Source organism: Lissotriton vulgaris, chromosome 6 (assembly GCF_964263255.1).
Source record: "Lissotriton vulgaris chromosome 6, aLisVul1.2, whole genome shotgun sequence".
Classification (NCBI taxonomy): domain Eukaryota; kingdom Metazoa; phylum Chordata; class Amphibia; order Caudata; family Salamandridae; genus Lissotriton; species Lissotriton vulgaris.
This window is the reverse complement of record NC_141694.1, coordinates 863,237,467-863,262,107: the sequence shown is the minus strand read 5'-3', so window position 1 is coordinate 863,262,107 and position 24,641 is coordinate 863,237,467.

Sequence of the window (24,641 nt, the reverse complement as noted above, 5' to 3'; positions counted from 1 at the left end):
ATCAAAAAGGCCGTAGATACTCTGTGGTGGGAAAACCTATGGGAGGTGCTGACACGAATGGACCTTGGCCAGGAATTAATCCCCTGGTTCACCTCTCGTAAAGTCTAGGGTGCGTAATGGCGGTGTGATTTTCCTCCATTGAATGGGGCATGAGGCAAGGCTGCCCATTGTCCTCACTCTTATTCCCCCTTGCAATGGAACCCTTGACAATCGGATTGTGACAAGACATGGCTCATTGGGGCCTGGCAATGGGCGGCCGGGTTTATGTCATAATTTTATACGCAGATGATGCCTTGCTTTAAATAGCTCGCCCAGAGGAGGCATTGCCTATTCTTCTTGAAATCCCATCAGGATTTGGTGCAGTGTTGGGACTGAAAGTCAATAATCAAAAATTAGATTTATTCCCACTCGCTGCACTAGTCAGTGCATGGATGACAGACCTCCCCACAATGGAGTTCCGATGGGAATGCAAACATTTTCACTACCTAGTAATTCAAGCGGCACATTCAGCCGATACACAATAAGCATTGAATATGGGAGCATTCCTTAAGGGTTTGCAGTCATCTATTAGTTTCTGGAATTGCCTTACCCTATCTATCATTGATCTTGTGGCCCTCGCCCAGATGGTACTCCTACTGTGCTGCTTGTATGTTCTGATGAATTCCTTCTGCATTATTCCCATTATTCCATTATTCACGTCTTCGAGACCCTTAACAGTCTCCTCCTATTGTTGGTGTTGGCTTGAAAGTGCAGCAGGCTAAAATGAAAAATTTTGAAGTTAGATATAGAACAGGGTGGGTGGGCCCTCTAGACCTAAATCTGCATTATCTTGCTGCTCTTCTTCAATATGCTGTGCTATGGTGTGTGGAGGGCTCCAATGTAGAGAAGGACCTCCTGGCGATTGGGGATGGGAGAACGGTCTACCAGGGTATTTCATGATGGAATCTTGGACCCCTCTGGATTATCCCTTTGTAGTTTGCAAGGTCACAGGGGCCTGGGAACATGTGGTCATGTTGGTGCTGCAGAAAGTGCCACATGCACAAACGATGCCATTGCAATGGTTGTGTAGTTTTTGCCACATACGATCTGTGACCTTACTGATGCCTTTCTCTCATTGGCGACTCATGGGAATGGTTCCAGGACGTGATGGGACACTTTTTGCAGTATGCAAAAAGCTCAAGCCCCGTATGTGAGCTCTGGATCTCCTTCCCCGAGGAGGCTATGGAGTCCCATACCTTCTTGGCGATTCTATATCCAAGCACCATCAGGGGTTTGATTTTTTGCTTATTTGAGGCACTTAGAGCTCATTGTAGTGTTGACGTTTCCACGTTTGGGATAGGGGGTCGACAGACCTGCAGATACCCCTCATGGCAGTGAATAGAAGCAAGCATTTGCACAGGTACAGGAAGTGGCCATCAATGCTTGCTTCAAATTCATACAATTTCATTACCTGCACCACACATATTTGTCTGACTTCAGATTAGCATGGATAAACACAATGCGCTCCCCCTGCTGTCTCTGTTGTTGAGTCAGCTGGCCGAGTTTATCCATTTGCCATGGGACTGCCCTCAGCTCCAGCCCTACTGGTTGGAGTGTTGGAGACACTTCGAGTGACTGCTGCCTTCAGGTTGGTTCTGAGCTGGGATGGGGCAGTGAGATAAATAACGGTGATGGATCAAGCCCTGATCTTTGGACTGGGTAAGAGTGGTCTGTTTAACTCAGACACTCTGTTCATCACCACCCCCTTTTCTAAATCGTTTTTGGCCACTATAGGTGTGGCAGGGTATACTCAGACATGAGTCCCTTTCTCACTGCTCCATCAGGATTCAAGCAAGCCGGGCCGAAGAAGGCTGAAATGCCAGAAACCGGTCCCCGGTAGCTTGTCTCCTTTCTGGTGAAGAATTGGCTTGGTAGTTTAGTCTGCCCTGTTCCCATGATGCACTGGGCCAGGGACAGACTGATTTGCATATAGCCAGGTTCTGAGCTGGGATGGGGCAGTGAGATAAATAACGGTGATGGATCAAGCCCTGATCTTTGGACTGGGTAAGAGTGGTCTGTTTAACTCAGACACTCTGTTCATCACCACCCCCTTTTCTAAATCGTTTTTGGCCACTATAGGTGTGGCAGGGTATACTCAGACATGAGTCCCTTTCTCACTGCTCCATCAGGATTCAAGCAAGCCGGGCCGAAGAAGGCTGAAATGCCAGAAACCGGTCCCCGGTAGCTTGTCTCCTTTCTGGTGAAGAATTGGCTTGGTAGTTTAGTCTGCCCTGTTCCCATGATGCACTGGGCCAGGGACAGACTGATTTGCATATAGCCAGGTTCTGAGCTGGGATGGGGCAGTGAGATAAATAACGGTGATGGATCAAGCCCTGATCTTTGGACTGGGTAAGAGTGGTCTGTTTAACTCAGACACTCTGTTCATCACCACCCCCTTTTCTAAATCGTTTTTGGCCACTATAGGTGTGGCAGGGTATACTCAGACATGAGTCCCTTTCTCACTGCTCCATCAGGATTCAAGCAAGCCGGGCCAAAGAAGGCTGAAATGCCAGAAACCGGTCCCCGGTAGCTTGTCTCCTTTCTGGTGAAGAATTGGCTTGGTAGTTTAGTCTGCCCTGTTCCCATGATGCACTGGGCCAGGGACAGACTGATTTGCATATAGCCAGGTTCTGAGCTGGGATGGGGCAGTGAGATAAATAACGGTGATGGATCAAGCCCTGATCTTTGGACTGGGTAAGAGTGGTCTGTTTAACTCAGACACTCTGTTCATCACCACCCCCTTTTCTAAATCGTTTTTGGCCACTATAGGTGTGGCAGGGTATACTCAGACATGAGTCCCTTTCTCACTGCTCCATCAGGATTCAAGCAAGCCGGGCCGAAGAAGGCTGAAATGCCAGAAACCGGTCCCCGGTAGCTTGTCTCCTTTCTGGTGAAGAATTGGCTTGGTAGTTTAGTCTGCCCTGTTCCCATGATGCACTGGGCCAGGGACAGACTGATTTGCATATAGCCAGGTTCTGAGCTGGGATGGGGCAGTGAGATAAATAACGGTGATGGATCAAGCCCTGATCTTTGGACTGGGTAAGAGTGGTCTGTTTAACTCAGACACTCTGTTCATCACCACCCCCTTTTCTAAATCGTTTTTGGCCACTATAGGTGTGGCAGGGTATACTCAGACATGAGTCCCTTTCTCACTGCTCCATCAGGATTCAAGCAAGCCGGGCCGAAGAAGGCTGAAATGCCAGAAACCGGTCCCCGGTAGCTTGTCTCCTTTCTGGTGAAGAATTGGCTTGGTAGTTTAGTCTGCCCTGTTCCCATGATGCACTGGGCCAGGGACAGACTGATTTGCATATAGCCAGGTTCTGAGCTGGGATGGGGCAGTGAGATAAATAACGGTGATGGATCAAGCCCTGATCTTTGGACTGGGTAAGAGTGGTCTGTTTAACTCAGACACTCTGTTCATCACCACCCCCTTTTCTAAATCGTTTTTGGCCACTATAGGTGTGGCAGGGTATACTCAGACATGAGTCCCTTTCTCACTGCTCCATCAGGATTCAAGCAAGCCGGGCCGAAGAAGGCTGAAATGCCAGAAACTGGTCCCCGGTAGCTTGTCTCCTTTCTGGTGAAGAATTGGCTTGGTAGTTTAGTCTGCCCTGTTCCCATGATGCACTGGGCCAGGGACAGACTGATTTGCATATAGCCAGGTTCTGAGCTGGGATGGGGCAGTGAGATAAATAATGGTGATGGATCAAGCCCTGATCTTTGGACTGGGTAAGAGTGGTCTGTTTAACTCAGACACTCTGTTCATCACCACCCCCTTTTCTAAATCGTTTTTGGCCACTATAGGTGTGGCAGGGTATACTCAGACATGAGTCCCTTTCTCACTGCTCCATCAGGATTCAAGCAAGCCGGGCCGAAGAAGGCTGAAATGCCAGAAACCGGTCCCCGGTAGCTTGTCTCCTTTCTGGTGAAGAATTGGCTTGGTAGTTTAGTCTGCCCTGTTCCCATGATGCACTGGGCCAGGGACAGACTGATTTGCATATAGCCAGGTTCTGAGCTGGGATGGGGCAGTGAGATAAATAACGGTGATGGATCAAGCCCTGATCTTTGGACTGGGTAAGAGTGGTCTGTTTAACTCAGACACTCTGTTCATCACCACCCCCTTTTCTAAATCGTTTTTGGCCACTATAGGTGTGGCAGGGTATACTCAGACATGAGTCCCTTTCTCACTGCTCCATCAGGATTCAAGCAAGCCGGGCCGAAGAAGGCTGAAATGCCAGAAACCGGTCCCCGGTAGCTTGTCTCCTTTCTGGTGAAGAATTGGCTTGGTAGTTTAGTCTGCCCTGTTCCCATGATGCACTGGGCCAGGGACAGACTGATTTGCATATAGCCAGGTTCTGAGCTGGGATGGGGCAGTGAGATAAATAACGGTGATGGATCAAGCCCTGATCTTTGGACTGGGTAAGAGTGGTCTGTTTAACTCAGACACTCTGTTCATCACCACCCCCTTTTCTAAATCGTTTTTGGCCACTATAGGTGTGGCAGGGTATACTCAGACATGAGTCCCTTTCTCACTGCTCCATCAGGATTCAAGCAAGCCGGGCCGAAGAAGGCTGAAATGCCAGAAACCGGTCCCCGGTAGCTTGTCTCCTTTCTGGTGAAGAATTGGCTTGGTAGTTTAGTCTGCCCTGTTCCCATGATGCACTGGGCCAGGGACAGACTGATTTGCATATAGCCAGGTTCTGAGCTGGGATGGGGCAGTGAGATAAATAACGGTGATGGATCAAGCCCTGATCTTTGGACTGGGTAAGAGTGGTCTGTTTAACTCAGACACTCTGTTCATCACCACCCCCTTTTCTAAATCGTTTTTGGCCACTATAGGTGTGGCAGGGTATACTCAGACATGAGTCCCTTTCTCACTGCTCCATCAGGATTCAAGCAAGCCGGGCCGAAGAAGGCTGAAATGCCAGAAACCGGTCCCCGGTAGCTTGTCTCCTTTCTGGTGAAGAATTGGCTTGGTAGTTTAGTCTGCCCTGTTCCCATGATGCACTGGGCCAGGGACAGACTGATTTGCATATAGCCAGGTTCTGAGCTGGGATGGGGCAGTGAGATAAATAACGGTGATGGATCAAGCCCTGATCTTTGGACTGGGTAAGAGTGGTCTGTTTAACTCAGACACTCTGTTCATCACCACCCCCTTTTCTAAATCGTTTTTGGCCACTATAGGTGTGGCAGGGTATACTCAGACATGAGTCCCTTTCTCACTGCTCCATCAGGATTCAAGCAAGCCGGGCCGAAGAAGGCTGAAATGCCAGAAACCGGTCCCCGGTAGCTTGTCTCCTTTCTGGTGAAGAATTGGCTTGGTAGTTTAGTCTGCCCTGTTCCCATGATGCACTGGGCCAGGGACAGACTGATTTGCATATAGCCAGGTTCTGAGCTGGGATGGGGCAGTGAGATAAATAACGGTGATGGATCAAGCCCTGATCTTTGGACTGGGTAAGAGTGGTCTGTTTAACTCAGACACTCTGTTCATCACCACCCCCTTTTCTAAATCGTTTTTGGCCACTATAGGTGTGGCAGGGTATACTCAGACATGAGTCCCTTTCTCACTGCTCCATCAGGATTCAAGCAAGCCGGGCCGAAGAAGGCTGAAATGCCAGAAACCGGTCCCCGGTAGCTTGTCTCCTTTCTGGTGAAGAATTGGCTTGGTAGTTTAGTCTGCCCTGTTCCCATGATGCACTGGGCCAGGGACAGACTGATTTGCATATAGCCAGGTTCTGAGCTGGGATGGGGCAGTGAGATAAATAACGGTGATGGATCAAGCCCTGATCTTTGGACTGGGTAAGAGTGGTCTGTTTAACTCAGACACTCTGTTCATCACCACCCCCTTTTCTAAATCGCCTTCAGGTTGAGGCAACAATCAAGCACTGTCTCCTTGGTGTCCTACCAGTCCCCAAGGCAAGTGCCCTAATGCAATATAAATTTGCAAACTTGGGGCTGGTGCTGGGTAGGTGCCACATTGCGATTTATTGGACATAGCCTGTGCTCCCTGGACTGCCCAAAAGGATAGCAGATATGCGTGAATGGGACGGAGTGACATCAGAAGAGAATGTTCACTGAGACCTGGAGACACGGGGATTGCTGCTAGAGAAACCGCAGACTCTCAAGCGGGGGGCTGGAGGTGACACTCTCTCACAGACTGGAACTCCTGACACATGGGCTGTGGGCGCTGGCGGGTGCCCTGGTCACCCAGATGCCACCGGCAGACCTGGGTGGTTGCGCTAGGGCAGCGGTGGTGCCTGACTCGCCTCAGAGGAGGGACGATGTTTATAGTTGAACTTTGACAGTGCGGTGGTCACCTCTGTGGTCTGGGACACCACCCAGCTACATAGTAAGGGAAGTGCATTAGGGCAAGGCCTCGCTACCTTGTTACTGAGTACATTATTGATCCATTCAGAGCGGGAGATGGGGCGGACATAGATTTAGAACTATGTTGGTCCGTGTCATTAGACGATGTATGAGAAGTACTGCTCTGCCAATAGCTGCTGTTTTTAATGGTTATGTTTTTCTTTGATCATTATATCACTGTTACTTGTTCCTCGTAGGGATATGCAGCACCTTTAGCATCTTGGTTGTATTCCATGTTACAGCACGTATTTGCCCCACGTCTGCAACTTGATCTATGCAGATATGTATTCTGTATGTGATTGTAATGTATATTGCTGCTATATTTGTCCCGAAATAAAAACAAGTTAAAAAAAGTTTTACTTACAAATGTTGATAGCACAGTATATAAATGCAAATTCAGGTTTTTAATTTACAAAATACTTATGATTTACTCACATATCAATATATATATTAATGAGGTATAAATTCATGTGGGAGTAAATCTGTTACTAATAAGGAAGTAGGAATTTAAGTGCACAGATTCCTTGGAAAGTTGACTTTCACTCAGTTTGTAAATATTTTCAAATGTCCTACTGCCTTGAAACAGATGATTGATTTAGTGCCTGATTTATAATTTGCAGTAATCTCCAATGACATGTCAAAGAATTTAACATCCACAGGCCGTGACTACTCTGCCCACTATCTCATAGTATAAAACAATATTATGAGTGACAGCAGGCTGAGGTATTCTTGTGGGCTGCACAGAAACTCTGGATATCTAAAGCAATTGAAAATTTACAGTCAATACCTAGAGTGGTTAGATTGCTACTAGTACAATATGTCTAGTGGTGATGCACATATTGGTAGGCAGGAATTTCTAAAATGAATATTTTCATATTTTGATATACATTTTGGTTGGCAAAAAACTAATAGACAATTCAGTTTTCTTAAAATTCATACTTAAAAGCGTTACTTAAAATGACATGTGGACCAATACATTATTTCACTAGGATACACGTTCTCCAATTGCCATCCTATTATTAAACATTAAAAATGGAGTTATACCATCATCAGCAGTGCATTGTTTACAAGCTGTTTTTTTTTTTTTGCCAACGTGGGTCTTAAATAATATGAAAAAAAATAGAAGTGTAATACAATTTCACTATTTGCATATTATATTTTGACCTAGGAGAGGACATCTTCTCTTTATAAATCTGACTGGGGGCGTGGCTTGAACGCTGCTCAAGATGGCGGCGTGGTAGCGGAGCTCCGTCACCGAGTCCCGATACCGGACTCCTCTGCTCATCTGCAAGATCCGGAGTCACTGGTTTCTATTGCCTAAAGATGCGGTGAGCTTGCGGTTATAATTCTTACCGCTCTACATGCTGTTTTTCATGACTTTTTCGCCGCGAAGCGCCCAGTCAGCCTCGGCCACCATTTTGTGACTCTCACATCGCGATTTTCGTTCGTCACGACTGAAACAGCCGTTTTTTCAGATTGGAAGTTTGTTTCTTTCTGCTTTTGCGGATGCTGCGACTGATTTGCTAGTACAGCAGAAATGTGGCTGGGTTAGCTTTGCTATACTTCTTTCTCTATATCTCTGGAGAAACTTGATTTTTACTATCTTCTCAGCTGCTAATTGTAATGCATCTGTCCATGAGTGAAATCTTCATAACAGCAGTCTCCTGGCCTGACAACTTTCACATAATATGCAGATACATTTTTGTTATTCCTGAATATTTCCTTTGAATGTTTTACGTCCTTTCAATTGCGCAGCAATGTTTCTGTTTGGGATATGAACACTACAGCTCTACATGCTCGGCCGCCATTTTGTGACTCTCACATCGCGATTTTCGCTCATCACGGCTGAAAAGGCCGTTTTACAGATTAGAAGCTTGTTTCTTTCTGCTTTTGCAGATGCTGCGACTGATTTGCTAGTACTGCAGGAAATGTGGCTGGGTTAGCTTTGCTATACTTCTTTCTCTATATCTCTGGAGGAACTTGGTTTTTACTATCCTCTCAGCTGCAAATTGTAATGCATCTGCCCATGAGTGAAACCTTCATAACAGCAGTCTCCTGACCTGACAACTTTCACATAATGTGCTGAGACTTTTTTGTTATTCCTGAATATTTCCTTTAAATGTTTCTACATCCTCTCAATTGCGCAGCAATGTTCATGTTTGGGATATGAACACTACAGCTCTACATGCTCATATGACGTTGGTGATTTTTCTTCAGCATCACATGTTTGTAATATAGTGCTCTATTTTATAGAATAGTCACTGCGATTTTTGATGTCTATGGGGAAATTACGTCAGCTTATACTTTCCGCATCAACTAAACCTGTAGTAGGATCTGATTCTAACTCTAATTTGCAAGACATGGAAGAGTTGCCCTTGCAGAGATCCGACTCTTCTTCTGGTGCTAATCTCAAAACGCACACCATGGGTAAGCTACCAACAACAACAACATCTACTAAGCGGCCGAAGAAGGACCCCCTTCTCCAGGCTCCTCCTCTTCCTCATCTGCTTCTATGGATTTAATTCTAGCAGAAATACGTTCGCTTAAACCTTTCATGGAAGAAACAAATAAAACATTACAATTTTTGCATGATAAGTGGTCCTCTTTGGATTCTCGAGTTCTTCTTGTAGAACAGGCGACAGAATCCCTTCAAGCTTCATGTTCCCGGATTTCTGCTCTGGAGTCGGATGTTTTTCTTCTTAAACGACAGGAAGAGGATTTGGAAAATCGGAATCGCAGAAATAATCTTCGTCTTCATGGTCTTCTGTGGCCCACAGAAGGTTATAATCCAACGTCTTTTTTCCAACCCTTTCTTCCAAAATGTTGGACTTACCAGCTTCCTCTTCTTTCAACATTCAAAGGGCACATAGACTTGGTCCAAGAATTTCCACTAAACCTCGCGATGTCATAATGCTGTTTCTACAATATACCTACCTTCTACAAGTTCTGGCAGCTGCAAAGTCTAAAAAGCAAGTTTCTTGGGAAGGTCACTGATTGTTTCTCTCTCAAGATGTGGCTAAAGGTACAGCAGACCGCAGAAAAAGTTTCTTGATCTTCGTCGACAATTGGTGCTCTCAATGCCAGATTTGGACTTGTGCATCCTTGTCTTTTCAAAGTTATTTACAAAGGAAAAACTACAACATTTGGTGATTATGAGGCTCTTCAAGAATTCCTTCGTCGACATGGAGCTGACGCCATGGATTCTTCACAGATTCCTTGAATTGTTGTTTTCGTCATATATGTCATAATTACTTCCACATTATCCTTTTTCCCTTAACTGTTATATTCGCCTATTGTTATATTGTTTACCCTTTCATACCATTTTATATAGTATATTCCTACCTTTTGTTTTCTACTGCATGTTTTCCCCTATCATTGTCCTCCCATTTTATAATGCTCTGTTTTTCTTCTCCACAAGTTTTCCCTTCTTTCGAACATCTCTTCTTGTCCTTATTGTCACTCGACATTTTGATGTAGTACAACGGACGTTTGGTGATGTTTCTCTGGCTGCTGCCGTCATCATCTGTCTGACGTCATCACTCCCGTTTTTCGTTTGTATTTGTAGGTATGTCTCTCAGTCGTCTGCTTTTGACTTGTACTGTCTTCTTTTTTCATTAACTTCTTTTTCCTTCTTCTCTTTCCTCTTGATATCTTATGGCTCTTTTTCTCTTTCATTTCTCATACTCTTCCCCTTCATCTGACTCTCATCTCCTTATTTCTGCTTTGCATTTTATCTTACTCTTATTTATCTCTGCATTTTCCCTATAACTTTTCTTTTTTGTACTAGTACATTTGATTTGTTTAATCCCTAAAGATGACAAAGATCATTTACTATGCAAGAATTACCGACCAATTTCATTAGTGAATACAGATTACAAGATTCTTGCTAAGATTTTGGCACTTAGAATGGACCCTCTCTTACCAGATTTGATTGGTCCTGAACAATCAGGTTTTGTTAAGGGACGTCTCTTTTCTGATAAATCACATGTCTTTTTTGATATTTTAAGCAAGGCTCCTTCCTTATGTCAACCCTTAGCCGCTATTTCGCTAGATGCTGAGAAAGCATTTGATAGGATCAGGTGGGACTTCATGTTCCATGCTCTCAAATGGGCTGGCTTTCCAGCCAAATTCATCTCTATTATTTCTCTACTCTACTCAGGTCCTCAGGCGTCAATTTTCGTAAATGGTATCACTTCCGATTATTTTGCACTACAAAGAGGCCTTTGACAGGGTTGCCCATTATCTCCTTTATTATTTGTTTTGGCTTTAGAACCTTTCCTTACCAAGATCCGTTTAGATGATAATATATCTGGTTTTCATTTTGATTCTCAACAGGTTAAGCTTTCGGTTTACATTGATGATATTCTTTTTTATTGCTCCGATCCGCAATCTTCCCTTCCCTTCTTTCTTCAGCAGGTTTCTTCTTTTTCCGGTGTGTCTGGATATCGTCTTAATGTTGACAAATGCAAAGTCTTACCCTTAAATCCTCTTTGCCATAAACACCTTTTTGATCATTCTGGTTTTTCGTGGCAATCTTCCCAGATCAAATACTTGGGTGTCTGGTTTGCTCCTCATTTATCTGATACCCTTAAAATAAACTTTGACTACATATTTAAAAAATTGAATGATTCCGTACACGTTGGAACCCTCTCTTTTTATCCTGGTGGGGTCGCCTTGATTCAATAAAAATGATGTTATCACCTTTTATACTTTATACAATTTCTATGATTCCTATTCGTATCCCAGCACTCAGTGCTGCCATAACTGTATATCTTGTTTATAATTTAAATATATGATGCTATATGCACTTTCTAAAAACTAAAATTGAGTCTCCTTTTTTATTGCTAGTAATGCTTTTGGCATACATACTTAACTGTCTGTTCATTAATACCTCGTGGAATTTTGTTTAATCATTTTAGGATAAAATAACTAACATTGTTTTTCACAGGAAAATTTGTGAGCCTACTTTCAAAACGATATGAAAAACTGCAAGTCTCAAACTGCATTGTGGTCTTGGCTAAAACGCCAGGGCTCAATGGCATCATCACTCAAAAATGAAGCTCCTCTTGATATCTTATGGCTCTTTTTCTCTTTCATTTCTCATACTCTTCCCCTTCATCTGACTCTCATCTCCTTATTTCTGCTTTGCATTTTATCTTACTCTTATTTATCTCTGCATTTTCCCTATAACTTTTCTTTTTTGTACTAGTAAGCATACTTTTGCTTATATTTTTGCTCTGATACATTTTCCGTGTTACCTCTTGGAATGTTAAAGGTTTAAATAACCAAATTAAAAGGCAATGGGTTTTATCTCATTTAGCCAGACTTAAAACTGATGTTACCCTTCTTCAAGACTCTCATCTTTCAGAGACTGAAGCTTTAAAACTTAAACGTTTTTGGGTTGGTCATGTTTTTCACTCCCCTGCTGCAGGCAAGAAAAATGGGTTTGTGATTTTGTGCCATAAGAAATTAGCTGTTTTTACTGTTTCTCATGAAGGTGATGTGGATGGTTGTTGGGTGATTGTTAAACGACTTATTGATACGATTCCTATTGTTATATTTAATGTTTATGCTCCTACTGGTGTTGATAAGTCCTTTTGGCCTATCATTTCTGAAAAACTTGCCTCAATCCCAGAGGAATACATTATTTTTGGTGGTGACTGCAATCAAATTCTTGACCCCATCCCGGATAGACTTTCCAAAGTTAAATTCTCTACATCTAAGATGCATTCCCAATTTGTTGCCTCTATACATAATAATGCAATGTCCTCCAGATCTTAGAGAATATAGTTTTTACTCCCCTACTCATCATTCACAATCCCGTATAGATTATATTTTCCTCAGCAAATCCTTAGCTCAACATGCTGTCCACTCTGACATTGGTTCAATCTTTATATCTGACCATGCTCCTGTCCATGTTGACCTTGATCTACTCCCCTTCTCCCCTCACTCAGGTAGAAGGAGGTTTAATAACTCTTTACTTCTAGACCCCGCTTTTTGTTCAAAGTTTACTGCTTTTGCTATTGAATTTTTTACCATCAATCATTCCCCTGATTCCTCTTTTTCCTATAGTGTGGGACTCTTTTAAAGCGGCTTCTAGAGGTTTTATAATAAATCACGTGTCCCATAAGAAAAAGCTCTTGGAAGCTGAATCCACATAATTAATCAATAAGATTAAACATTTAGAACATATTTATATACTTCCAATACTGAATCTTCTCTTAAAGACCTTATTGATGATAAATTTACCTTTAATAAAATGACTACTGAGGCTGCCTCCAACTTTCTATTAAGGTGTAATTCTCAATATTATGGGGTCAGAATAAAACGGGGAAACTATTAGCCAATATTTGAAGATACGGAAGGAACGGGCGAAAATTGAGTGTATCAAAAAATCTACTGGTGTTTCTCTTTTTAAGGACAAAGATATTTTACATGAATTTGTTACTTTCTACAAAACACTTTATACTCCAGAATCTACTCCAACTAATTTTGATCTTTTATCCTATTTTCAAACTATTCCTTCCCCACCTTCGGATCATGTTGACTTTGGTCCTTTAGACTCCGATATTTCTTTAACAGAAATTTCCCATGCCGTCCCGATGGTTTCACCATTGAATTTTACAATCACTTTGCTTCCCTTCTTTTGCCAAAGCTTTTACTTCTGTTCCAATCTTTTCTTACATCTGGTTGCTTGTGTGGTACTTTTCAACAAGCCTTGATTTGTTTAATCCCTAAAGATGACAAAGATCATTCACTAGGCAAGAATTACCGACCAATTTCATTAGTGAATACAGATTACAAGATTCTTGCTAAGATTTTGGCACTTAGAATGGACCCTCTCTTACCAGATTTGATTGGTCCTGAACAATCAGGTTTTGCTAAGGGACGTCTCTTTTCTGATAAATCACATGTCTTTTTTGATATTTTAAGCAAGGCTCCTTCCTTATGTCAACCCTTAGCCGCTATTTCGCTAGATGCTGAGAAAGCATTTGATAGGATCAGTTGGGACTTCATGTTCCATGCTCTCAAATGGGCTGGCTTTCCAACCAAATTCATCTCTATTATTTCTCTACTCTACTCAGGTCCTCAGGCGTCAATTTTCGTAAATGGTATCACTTCCGATTATTTTGCACTACAAAGAGGCCTTTGACAGGGTTGCCCATTATCTCCTTTATTATTTGTTTTGGCTTTAGAACCTTTCCTTACCAAGATCCGTTTAGATGATAAAATATCTGGTTTTCATTTTGATTCTCAACAGGTTAAGCTTTCGGTTCACATTGATGATATTCTTTTTTATTGCTCCGATCCACAATCCTCCCTTCCCTTCTTTCTTCAGCAGGTTTCTTCTTTTTCCGGTGTGTCTGGATATCGTCTTAATGTTGACAAATGCAAAGTCTTACCCTTAAATCCTCTTTGCCATAAACACCTTTTTGATCATTCTGGTTTTTCATGGCAATCTTCCCAGATCAAATACTTGGGTGTCTGGTTTGCTCCTCATTTATCTGATACCCTTAAAATAAACTTTGACTACATATTTAAAAAATTGAATGATTCCGTTACACGTTGGAAACCTTTCTTTTTATCCTGGTGGGGTCGCCTTGATTCAATAAAAATGATGTTATCACCTTTTATACTTTATACAATTTCTATGATTCCTATTCGTATCCCAGCACTCAGTGCTGCCATAACTGTATATCTTGTTTATAATTTAAATATATGATGCTATATGCACTTTCTAAAAACTAAATTGAGTCTCCTTTTTCATTGCTAGTAATGCTTTTGGCATACATACTTAACTGTCTGTTCATTAATACCTCGTGGAATTTTGTTTAATCATTTTAGGATAAAATAACTAACATTGTTTTTCACAGGCAAATTTGTGAGCCTACTTTCAAAACGATATGAAAAACTGCAAGTCTCAAACTGCATTGTGGTCTTGGCTAAAACGCCAGGGCTCAATGGCATCATCACTCAAAAATGAAGCTGCTTGCTGTCACAAAGTATAAATTAAATTCTCTCCTTTTTGTTTCTATAAGTGGGAACATGTTGCTGCGTGTGTGTGTCAAACTACCTAACTGTATTGATTCAATTTGGGTGGCACATGTGCGAAGGAGAATGGTGGAATTCCTCCAGCCGAGCATGCTAAGTTTCAAGCCTCATTTGGTGTAACAATGTCATTCAGATACACATGTCCTGCATTCAAAAACTATAAGGTCAGACAGAAATGCAAAGGTATTCTTGCTGTCACTGGGAAAATTGCCTGTGGCACTGAAATATGTACTATTATCACATGGCTTTACTAATCTAACAGTAAATGCAAAGCTAGGCACTGTATGACGTGCTCTTAGGGAATGCTAGCCATGCTGAGGCTGCCAGAGGCTTACATATAATGTGTGCACTTCAATGAGGTTGTGACTCTTTCACAGAGATGTTCCAGTACACAGATATGACAATAAAACACAGCCCGCACACAAACAAGTGTCATTACCGCACTGAAGCCACCAAACCAAGCCTTGTTTCTCCACTGGTCCAATCACACAATGTTGGTTATCAGATTATCGTAGTTCTTCAGCCATGTGCATGCTGGGACTTGTAGGCCAATTCCTTCAATGGTAATGTAAAATTAACATGGCCCGTTATAGGAGTGAGTTCACTGAAAAAAATGAAAGAGGACCTCCTTGTTCTCTAATTGGCTGGCCATCTGTTTCACGTGCGCAGTGCACTTAGTGGGTTTCCATAATGCTTCGCCTTCATTCTACACCATAATTCATAAAACCGCCACACACAAACACATGTGTTGGAATATATTCAGGGTTCCCCCATTCTCCCTAAAATGTAAACTTTTTTGGGGTACTAAAAGAAATAGTGAAACTTTTGAGGTGTATGGAGAAGCACATCTGCATGGCAAGCCGGGAATGGCAGTGAGAACAGTGGGGCTCAGTCAGGAGCTCTTTTGCTACTGGCGGTTTGAGACGGATATTGACATCACGTGACCACACTGATGAATCGAATGCCTTGTTATATGATATCTGAGAGGGGTTTCTGAAGCAATACTGGCTGCAAATAATGTCCTGGCATGGTCATTTGATGTTTGTGTGGACGCTGTTTTTTTCTGGCTTGTGTTCACAAGCAGTTGGCCTTGAGTTTGTAACCTGGTGCAGTGGAGCTGATTACTGCATTGGAGATGAGGGTCTACATTGGCCTTACAGAAAAAAATAGAGGTGGGTGTCGGTTGGTGGAGTTTTTGCTGAACTCCACCAAGTGGAGAATGGATTGGCAAAATTCTGCGAACTATGCCGGCAGAGTGGAGTTTACCACTCACCCCAGGTGCAACCATTACTGCATTCCTACTAGTAGCATTAGTAACATTTATTTTACAGGCTATAGGCACATGTAGTGCAGCTTTACTAGAGACTTTTAAGTAAATCAAATAATCCAATTGGGTAAAAGGCATTCTACCATATATTAGTGCACAAGCACTTTAGCACTGGTTAGCAGTGGTAAATTGCCCAGAGTCCTAAGGTCAACAAAATCAAATTCAGCAAAAGTAGAGGTAAAAATACAAAAGGTGTGGGTGTGATCCTGCAAAGAGGTTCAAGTCCCACATGACCCCCTCCAGCCTAAAGTCAGGGGAGAATAATCAATACCTTGATGGCTTCCCTATTTAGGCAATGGAACATGGGCATTGGCTTTCTACTGCAGAGGCCTGTGCCAGTTCTAGGCCTCTCTGAGTTTAGTTGGGCCCCTTTGTCTACACTCTACTGAGCTACTGAACTGACCCATGGGTAACATTTTTATTCACCCGTTGACCCCATTTTTGCAGTACCTAACCTTAAGTTGCTCACAGATGCACCACAGAAGGTAAACAGCACCACCATGGCGAACAAAGTGATGTAACCCATTCATCCCCTTGGATCATACTTCTGTCCCCAACCGAAGGAACACTCTGCCTATAAGGACAACAACCAACAGAGGCCACTGACAGCTCTCAGTGTCAACATCCAGATCCCAGGCCATCCAAGAGACTGTTTTCAGGCTTGTCAAGTTGGTTATATTGCCAATCTCGTATTGGCAGTTTAAAACTGCATTCAGGGTGCAATAGTAGGCGTTGGACATGTTTTAAGGGGCTACTTAAGTGGGTGGCATAAAAGGAGCTGCAGATCAACTAGTGGCATTTATTTTACAGGTCCTGGGTATATAGTATACCACTTTACAAGGGACTTATAAGTAATTTGAATGTGCCAATCAGGTGTAAGCCAATTTTACTATGTTCAGGGGAGAGAGCACAATCACCTTGTAGTGTTAAAATGCACAAAGTTATAAGGCCAACAAAACAAATTCATCAAAACTGGAGGGCAAACGCAATTCGTTTGGGGGAAGACCATCCTAGGACTGACAGGTCTAACAGGAGCAATAAGAATCATCAGGTAGCATTCATTGTATGAGACAAGGAGAAAGTGTTCACATCCATTGATGATATTACTAGTCTACAGGGTGTGTCATTTTGAGTCCACTCAGAAGTGGAAGGGTCATCCCTGCTCATGTGATGTCCTAACCTGCTACATGGTAAAATCCTAGGGTGGGTTGAGTCATGTTTTGGGGTATCATTTGAACTAAATTAATGTATTAATGGTCGCTCATGGCTGCTTATGTAGCTTGGGCAATGTTTCTGAAAACCTTTGGGGCTAACAATGATCAGGTTTTCAAGGATAGTTGAATATTTTAATTAGCTCATTTGTTTCTTTTATATGTTTCTTTAATGCATAGTAGATCAAACCAGGGGAGATTTGGATGTGTGCTATTGTGTTATTATTTGTCTTCAATCACAGTGCGATGTGGTTTGTGGCCACTTTTTTTAGGATGGGACTTTTTATACAAATGTTCTGCAATATAATTGGCTAGATAATTCTGGTGAGTGCATCATGCTTTTCAGAATTGTTCTACTTTTTCCATCACATGTGTGGCATCCAAAATACATTGGGAAGAGTGTGATTCACTTGGTATTTTAAACAGTTGCTTTCTAAATTGAAAAATGTCTATGGGCTGGTTTATTCATTTTTTAATGCATTGTCCTCCACTGTCTTTTTAGAATTTAAATGTTGTAAATAGTTTTTGGTTTCAGTTGAGCCATCCTATTCTCTGGTGGGTTTGCCTGTGTTGCGAGGTTTTAAGGGGAGATACTTGGTAAAAAAATATTTATGTAAGTTAGTGGTGCAAACGGTCGATGGACAATATCGGGTTCAGTGGTTACATTGTCAAGAATACTGTTTTGCCGCAACGGTGGAGTTCCACGCCTCCAATTAGCCGGAGCTTCCTGTCCCTGGCTCCTCCCCCCCTTGTTTCGAGATTGATGGCGACCGTTGGCTGTTTGGCGTGCTGCCCGCAATGTGTCTGTAGCACACGCTGAATATTTCGGAATAGCGGCTGAAACTGTTATCGGACATCACGCCGCATTTTGTTGCGCGGAGACTACAGCAGTGAGAATGAGCCCGTTCTGTGGAGATTGTGGAGTTGTGAGGTGAGCGGCGCTACACTGTAGACGGACTCGAGACTCAATGTATCTGTGCGGGGATGGAAGAATATTTCACTGCTGAAAAGCGATCACAGTGCGCTCTCTCCTTCTCCTGCTTTGCATATTGTCTGACATTTGCCGTTTGAATCAGCTTTATTGCCGGTGGAAAGCCCCCCCCCGCCGCCGAAGCTACTTACAATCTGGCAGCGGCCGCAGTGTGGGGGATAACTCCATGTTCCAGCATTCCCTGAGGAAATTCTTAGCGCCAGATACTGCTATTGCGCCTTTAGATAGCAGCAGTTGGAGCAACTTGGAGATTGAATATTTGGGCTTCCTATTACTATTACCTAACCGGCAATACTCTTAAAATAAATTCCGGACACATTTGGATTGCGCACAAGCAGTTTCGTGATGGGGAAACAATTAACTGCACGCGCGAAGGCGAGAAATCGTCGCCAGCAAGTTAAAGAAGGCGCTGATATTGTAAAAAATGCAGACATAAAAGCAAGAAAAGAGGACCCTATGGTGGACATTTCTGAGAGCTCCGGGGAGGAGGAGTCGAAGTCTCCGGATACCATCTCCACCCCGCTGATTCAACCTAATTTAGGGAATAACCCTGTGCAAGAGACACCCGAGGTGGCTATGGATAATCATGGAGCTACGTTGATAGAACTGACTGAACCGCTTCCTCAAACAAGCATACAGGTACCCATACAGGTACCCAATGAGGTGATGACTTCGGCGGCTCCTAAAACTCCCAAACAATTTCCTTTATTTGAGAGAAAATCCATTATGCCAACGTCTATCACTCCAGTCACGTCCGTCATTGGCTCGACCTCCAGCTCCTTTTCAGAGATATCAGCTGCTGGAGCTGTTACAGCTGTTTCCAAGACTTTGGGCTCAACGCTTAGTGCTGAAACAATGGAAATGGAAAAGAGCAAAGGAATATCTGTCACTGCAGTACCCCATATTGACCTTACTGCCTCTGCTTTCACTAATTTTCCTGGTCCAATTCTAGGGCTGGAGACGGAGACCACAGGAGAGTTTCAGATTTCAGTCAAAGATATGCTAAATATGATATTGGGTGAGGTGAGGGAAATGAAGCAGTTTCAAAGGACAGAACTAGCTGTTATCAATCAACTATTGGATAAAATCGAAGAGTCCATGTCTTCCCTCCCCGTCCGTCTACAAGAAGCTGAAACTAGAGAAATCGGGCCTGGAAGGTCATATGACTGAAGTGAAAAAGGAGGTCCAAAGTTTTTCCAAAACTTCAAAATCACTTGAATCCAAACTCGATGATTTGGAGAATTACAACAGGAGATCGAATCTTAGAATTGTTGGTGTTCCCGAGAAAATTCTCAGATATGAAGCAATGGATCACTTCTTTCTTCCTCCATGAAGTCATACCGGAATACAAGGGAGACTTAACGATCACTCGTACCTATCGAGTCCCTGCGAGTCCCTGCGCAACCCTGCAACCCTGCGCAACCTCTCTTTAACTCCACACTTCCTCGGACTTCCTCGGTCTATCTTGGTGAACTTCTCTGATGTCCGTGTCAAAGAGATAATTCTTTCCAAAGCCTTTAGGCAAAGGCAATATGCTGCCAACGCTACCACTAAATGTCGGATTGTCTCAGACATGTCCGCTGCTGCAGCCAGGAGAAGGAAGGAATTTGTTAAGATTCTTCAACTTTTTAAAGATAAAGGCGCTCAAGCCATGATTGCTCAGCAATCAAAGTTAAAAGTTCTCACTAAAGGCAAATTTTATATGCTGACTGATATAGATGAAGCACAAGAGCTACTTCGGAGGATCTCACACGATTAAATTCTATATGTTGACGGATGTGGACGAAGCACAGGAACTACTTCGCCGGATTACAGATGATTAGCTTGGTTGGAGGGTCGTGACTCTTTCTCGTGTTTCCCTGCTTTGTTCATTGATTTATCTCTGGCTTGCTGGCGTTTCTGGATTGATATGAGGAGGGTGGAGGTGGTCAGGACAGGGAGATTTAGGTGGGTTAAGGGGTGCAACAACAAGGCACCTCAAGGTTAGGTGTTAGCGCCATGTGGTCAGTGTGGGAAGGGGTAGTAGGAGTAGAGCAGGACCACGGGCTGGGTTCAAGAGGGTGGGGGGGGCATGGGTGTGGGGAGGTGAAAAAGAAAAAATAGTTGAAGTACTATTTGCTTATGTTTCTAGCAGGTCTTCTCTTTTACTTTCCAGAGTGCAGAGGAAGGATATTTGGGCAGAAATTGTTTTGGCTGTTTGTGAGTCCCTATCACAAATTCTGGGTGATTCTGAATGTCTAGTGCAGAGTTTAAAATAATCTCTTTCAATGTCAACGGTTTAAATAATAGGAAAAAAATGCGAGCTATTGAGTCATGGATTAAAACGGAGAATCCATCAGTAATAATGTTGCAAGAGACCCATATCCCACTGGTAAAATTGAATGATTTTTGTATTTTTAAGATGTGAGCCTCTTTTCGGGGGTTCTCATCCTCTACAGCTTCACAGAAAGGAGTCGCTCTCTTTCTTAATCGGAATTAGGATGTAGAAATGATTCAGTCAGATGGGGGCCGGGCAGGTAGATGGTGTTTGGGTGACTTGTTTAGTCAAGAATAGACAGAGACCAATTACGTTTGTTTGTTTCTACGCCCCAGTGGATGATAGTCCTCAGGGTTATGAAGATTTGTTTCAATCATTATTTATGGTGAGAGGGGATATCATTATTGGGGGATGTTTTAATATTCTTATGGATACAAAGTTAGACTCTACCACGGTCTCCAGAAAACAGCTCAAACCCAAATCACACAGGTCAATCATTAACAACATGACCACTTGGGATTTATGCGACCCATGGCGACTACAAAATCCACAAAAAAAGATTTTACCTGCTGGTCGGGCAGGTTCAAATCATCTTCTCACATTGATTTTTTTCTGGTCTCCAGGCAACTAGCATTTTCTTATCAGAAAATTTGCGATAATGGCTTTTCTGATCATGTGTTGCTAGTTAGTGTGGGGACCGGGCAGGTAGATGGTGTTTGGGTGACTTGTTTAGTCAAGAATAGACAGAGACCAATTACGTTTGTTTGTTTCTACGCCCCAGTGGATGATAGTCCTCAGGGTTATGAAGATTTGTTTCAATCATTATTTATGGTGAGAGGGGATATCATTATTGGGGGATGTTTTAATATTCTTATGGATACAAAGTTAGACTCTACCACGGTCTCCAGAAAACAGCTCAAACCCAAATCACACAGGTCAATCATTAACAACATGACCACTTGGGATTTATGCGACCCATGGCGACTACAAAATCCACAAAAAAAGATTTTACCTGCTGGTCGGGCAGGTTCAAATCATCTTCTCACATTGATTTTTTTCTGGTCTCCAGGCAACTAGCATTTTCTTATCAGAAAATTTGCGATAATGGCTTTTCTGATCATGTGTTGCTAGTTAGTGTGTTTGCGTTGGGGGAAGATACTAGAGTTCCTAAGAGATGGGTATTCAATAAGGCCCACCTCTTAGATACGGATTGGGTTACCTTACTTAAATCAGAGATAATTATTTTTATTGCTCGTAATTCTGGCACGGCCCGCTGCATATTATATGGGAATCTTTCAAAGCAATCATTCGTGGGATTGTGATTAGCAAGGACGCAGCTGAGTGGTCCGCTATTAAGGAATCTAGAAACTTACTGCAACAGAATATTCAGACTTTAACTCAGCAACGTCTGTCTAATTCGTCAAATCAGGTCCAGAGTCAATTAAATGAAGCCAAACGTGAACTTAGTTCTAACTACTTTATACAAAGCGAAGAAGCCTTTCGTAGACACTCACAAAAAATCTACGAGGAAAGCAACTTTACTGGTAAACTTTTAGCCTGGCAGGTGAAAGAGCAAGCCGCTGCAAATCAGATTCGGTCTTTAAAATGCCCTAATACACATAGGGAGGTATCACAGTCGGCAGCAATAGGCTCTATTATGTTTACGCACTACCAATAGATTTATAGTCAACAGCAAGATATAGATTCCCTAAAGCTTTCTAATTTCTTGGAAAGGTACGAGATGCCCCAACTTCCACACATAGACCAAAATATGATGACGAGTGCACTCTCTAAAGCAGAATTAGAATTGGTGGTTAAGGAGTTACCGATCGGTAAAGCATGTGGCCCGGATGGGTTTCCTGCTGAATTCTTTAAGGTTTTTTTTTCTGCTCTCTCTGATTTGTTATTACAGTTATTGAACTCTATGATGGCAGGGGGCAAGCTCCAGATTCTTTCCATGAAGGTACTGTTGTGAGCTTTCTGAAGAAGGGGAAGAATTCGAAAGATCCTAATTCATATAGACCTATTACACTTCTGAACACGGATTATAAAATCACTATCAAATTATTATCAATTTGTTTCAACACTATTGCGGCAGGTCTTATTCATCCCGATCAGAATGGTTTTATTGCGGGTCGTCAATGAGGTAGTAACACACATTTTTTTGGTGGAGGTTTTAGATTTTTTTCAGACAAAGAGTATTCCGGCATTAGTTTCATTTTTAGATGCAGAAAAAGCTTTTGATTTGGTAGTTTGGACAACCCGTTTCACTATTTTAGAGCACTTTGGAATTCCCTTACAAATCATTAGTTTAATCCAAAAATTATATTCTGGTGCCAAAGCCAATATAATCATTAATTCTGTTTCGGTAGGCTCAGTTGCAGTCAAACGTGGTACCAGGCAAGGCTGCCCTTTCTCACCTATTATTTTTGCTTTTTTTATTGAGCCACTTGCGGTTGCAATTCGTAATGCGGTGAATGTTGCCCCCCCCCAATTAGCTCTATGGCCAAAATCAAACTTTACGCGGACGATATCATGTTATTGATTAAACCAGATATTCAATCCCAGACCCATATGTTACAAATTTTTGAAGAATTTGAAGCCCTAGGTGGGTATAGGATTAATAAAAAAAAGACTGAAATTTTGGTCTGTGGAGGCTCAGACCCAGAATTACACCCAGACTTAGTTGTATGTATTTACTCAAGACTTAAGCGGTACTTAGGGGTGCTTTTTTCCATTTCAGTTCTAGAGTTATATTCACTCAATTTTGATCCTCTGGTTCAGAGGGTTCGATCTATGTTTGCGAAATGGAATTCGCTGCCTTTATCTATCCTGGGTCGCGTAGCCCTGATTAAAATGTCAGTACTTCCGCTCTTTAATTTTTTATTCTCAACCATTCCTTGCTTTTTGCCTGGTATGTTTTTTTCAAGAATAGAATCTCTGTTCTCTAATTTTATATGGGGGAAAAAGACTCCTCGCATAGCAATAGGGACACTTTATGTAGATTCAGAACAGGGCGGTCTTTCGTTACCCAATATCAAAGACTATTACAATGCATATTTCGCACAATATTTGAATAGATTTAAAAGTGGAATACATGGTCCAGAACTATTCATTAATTACTTTTTTGACCAAATTTGTTCTGAGGCACAAATCCCTTCTCCTCTTCAAGTTCCTAAATCTCGGAAACTCGTCAGATACAAGATAATGAATTGTTTTTTTAAAAGACGGGATGCCATGCTCAAAAGATATTCTTTTCAGCAGTTTGATTTATCGACTCCCCTACTTCATGTTTTTTCTTATATAAGGATTAAAATTAAGCCAGAAGTTGTATTGAACTGGTACATTATCAGATTTTTTAAAAGAGGGATCATGTCTTAACCAGGGAGAGATGTCATGTTTAACGCAGGGAAATTTTTTGCTATTAGGATCCTATAATTTGATTTATAAAACTTTCGTTCAAATTGATTTTAGGCATATTAGTACCCCCCCTCAGCTATGGTATGATTTATTCTCAATAGCATTGACTAGGAAACCAGGGGATTGGAAACGGTGCCTAGCACAAAGTATCGAATTGGATCTGAGCTCTAAAGCACTAAAAAAGTGGCAGGATCAGGAAAACTATTGTATGTCCCCTAATACCTGGAAGACTATAAACAAATTGAATTTCAGTGTATTGAGAGGCTCGAATTGGCGGAGAATGTTATTCTTTAGTAAATGGCTGCTATACCGTACTCCGGCGGCTATAGCTAAGATGTATACGAATGCTTCCGCCACCTGCTTTAGATGCCAGCAATTTGCCCCTGCCAACTGTTCCCATATAATGATGTACTGTCCTAATATTTTATCATTTTGGGAAGATATTTTTTCTTTTCTTCAAACGTACTATAAGATCAGTATTTGTTACAATGTTAATCTAATATTGTATGGTTATGATGCAGATCTTGAATTTGGAGACCAGTTGGTTAAATTGGTGTATATCATGATGGCTGTAGCAAGATCCTTGATACTTCAGAATTGGCAGTCAACTGAGGTTCCTGTGTTTATGGCACGGCTTCAAAAAATGAAGAAAGTTAGGAAGAATTAACTTTTGTATGCACAAAGAGTAGGAGGGACAAGAAAGTTTGAAAAAAATTGGCGTTCTTTTTTTGATTGAGTATGGACCAATGTATTTTGTTCTTCTGCTTTGTCTGTGGTTTATGATATTATGTTTGCTCTTACTTCATCAGCTGTTTTTATACCTTCTGTGACTTTGACCTTATGAACTTCAATAAAAAAAATATACTGTCTGAAACGGATTGATGTTGAATCTCTTCTAGGGCTATACATGAACATGGATTTCAGTGTTTTTGTTAGTAGTTTAAAAGTTAGAACATTTAAAGTTAAGTAAATGAAGTG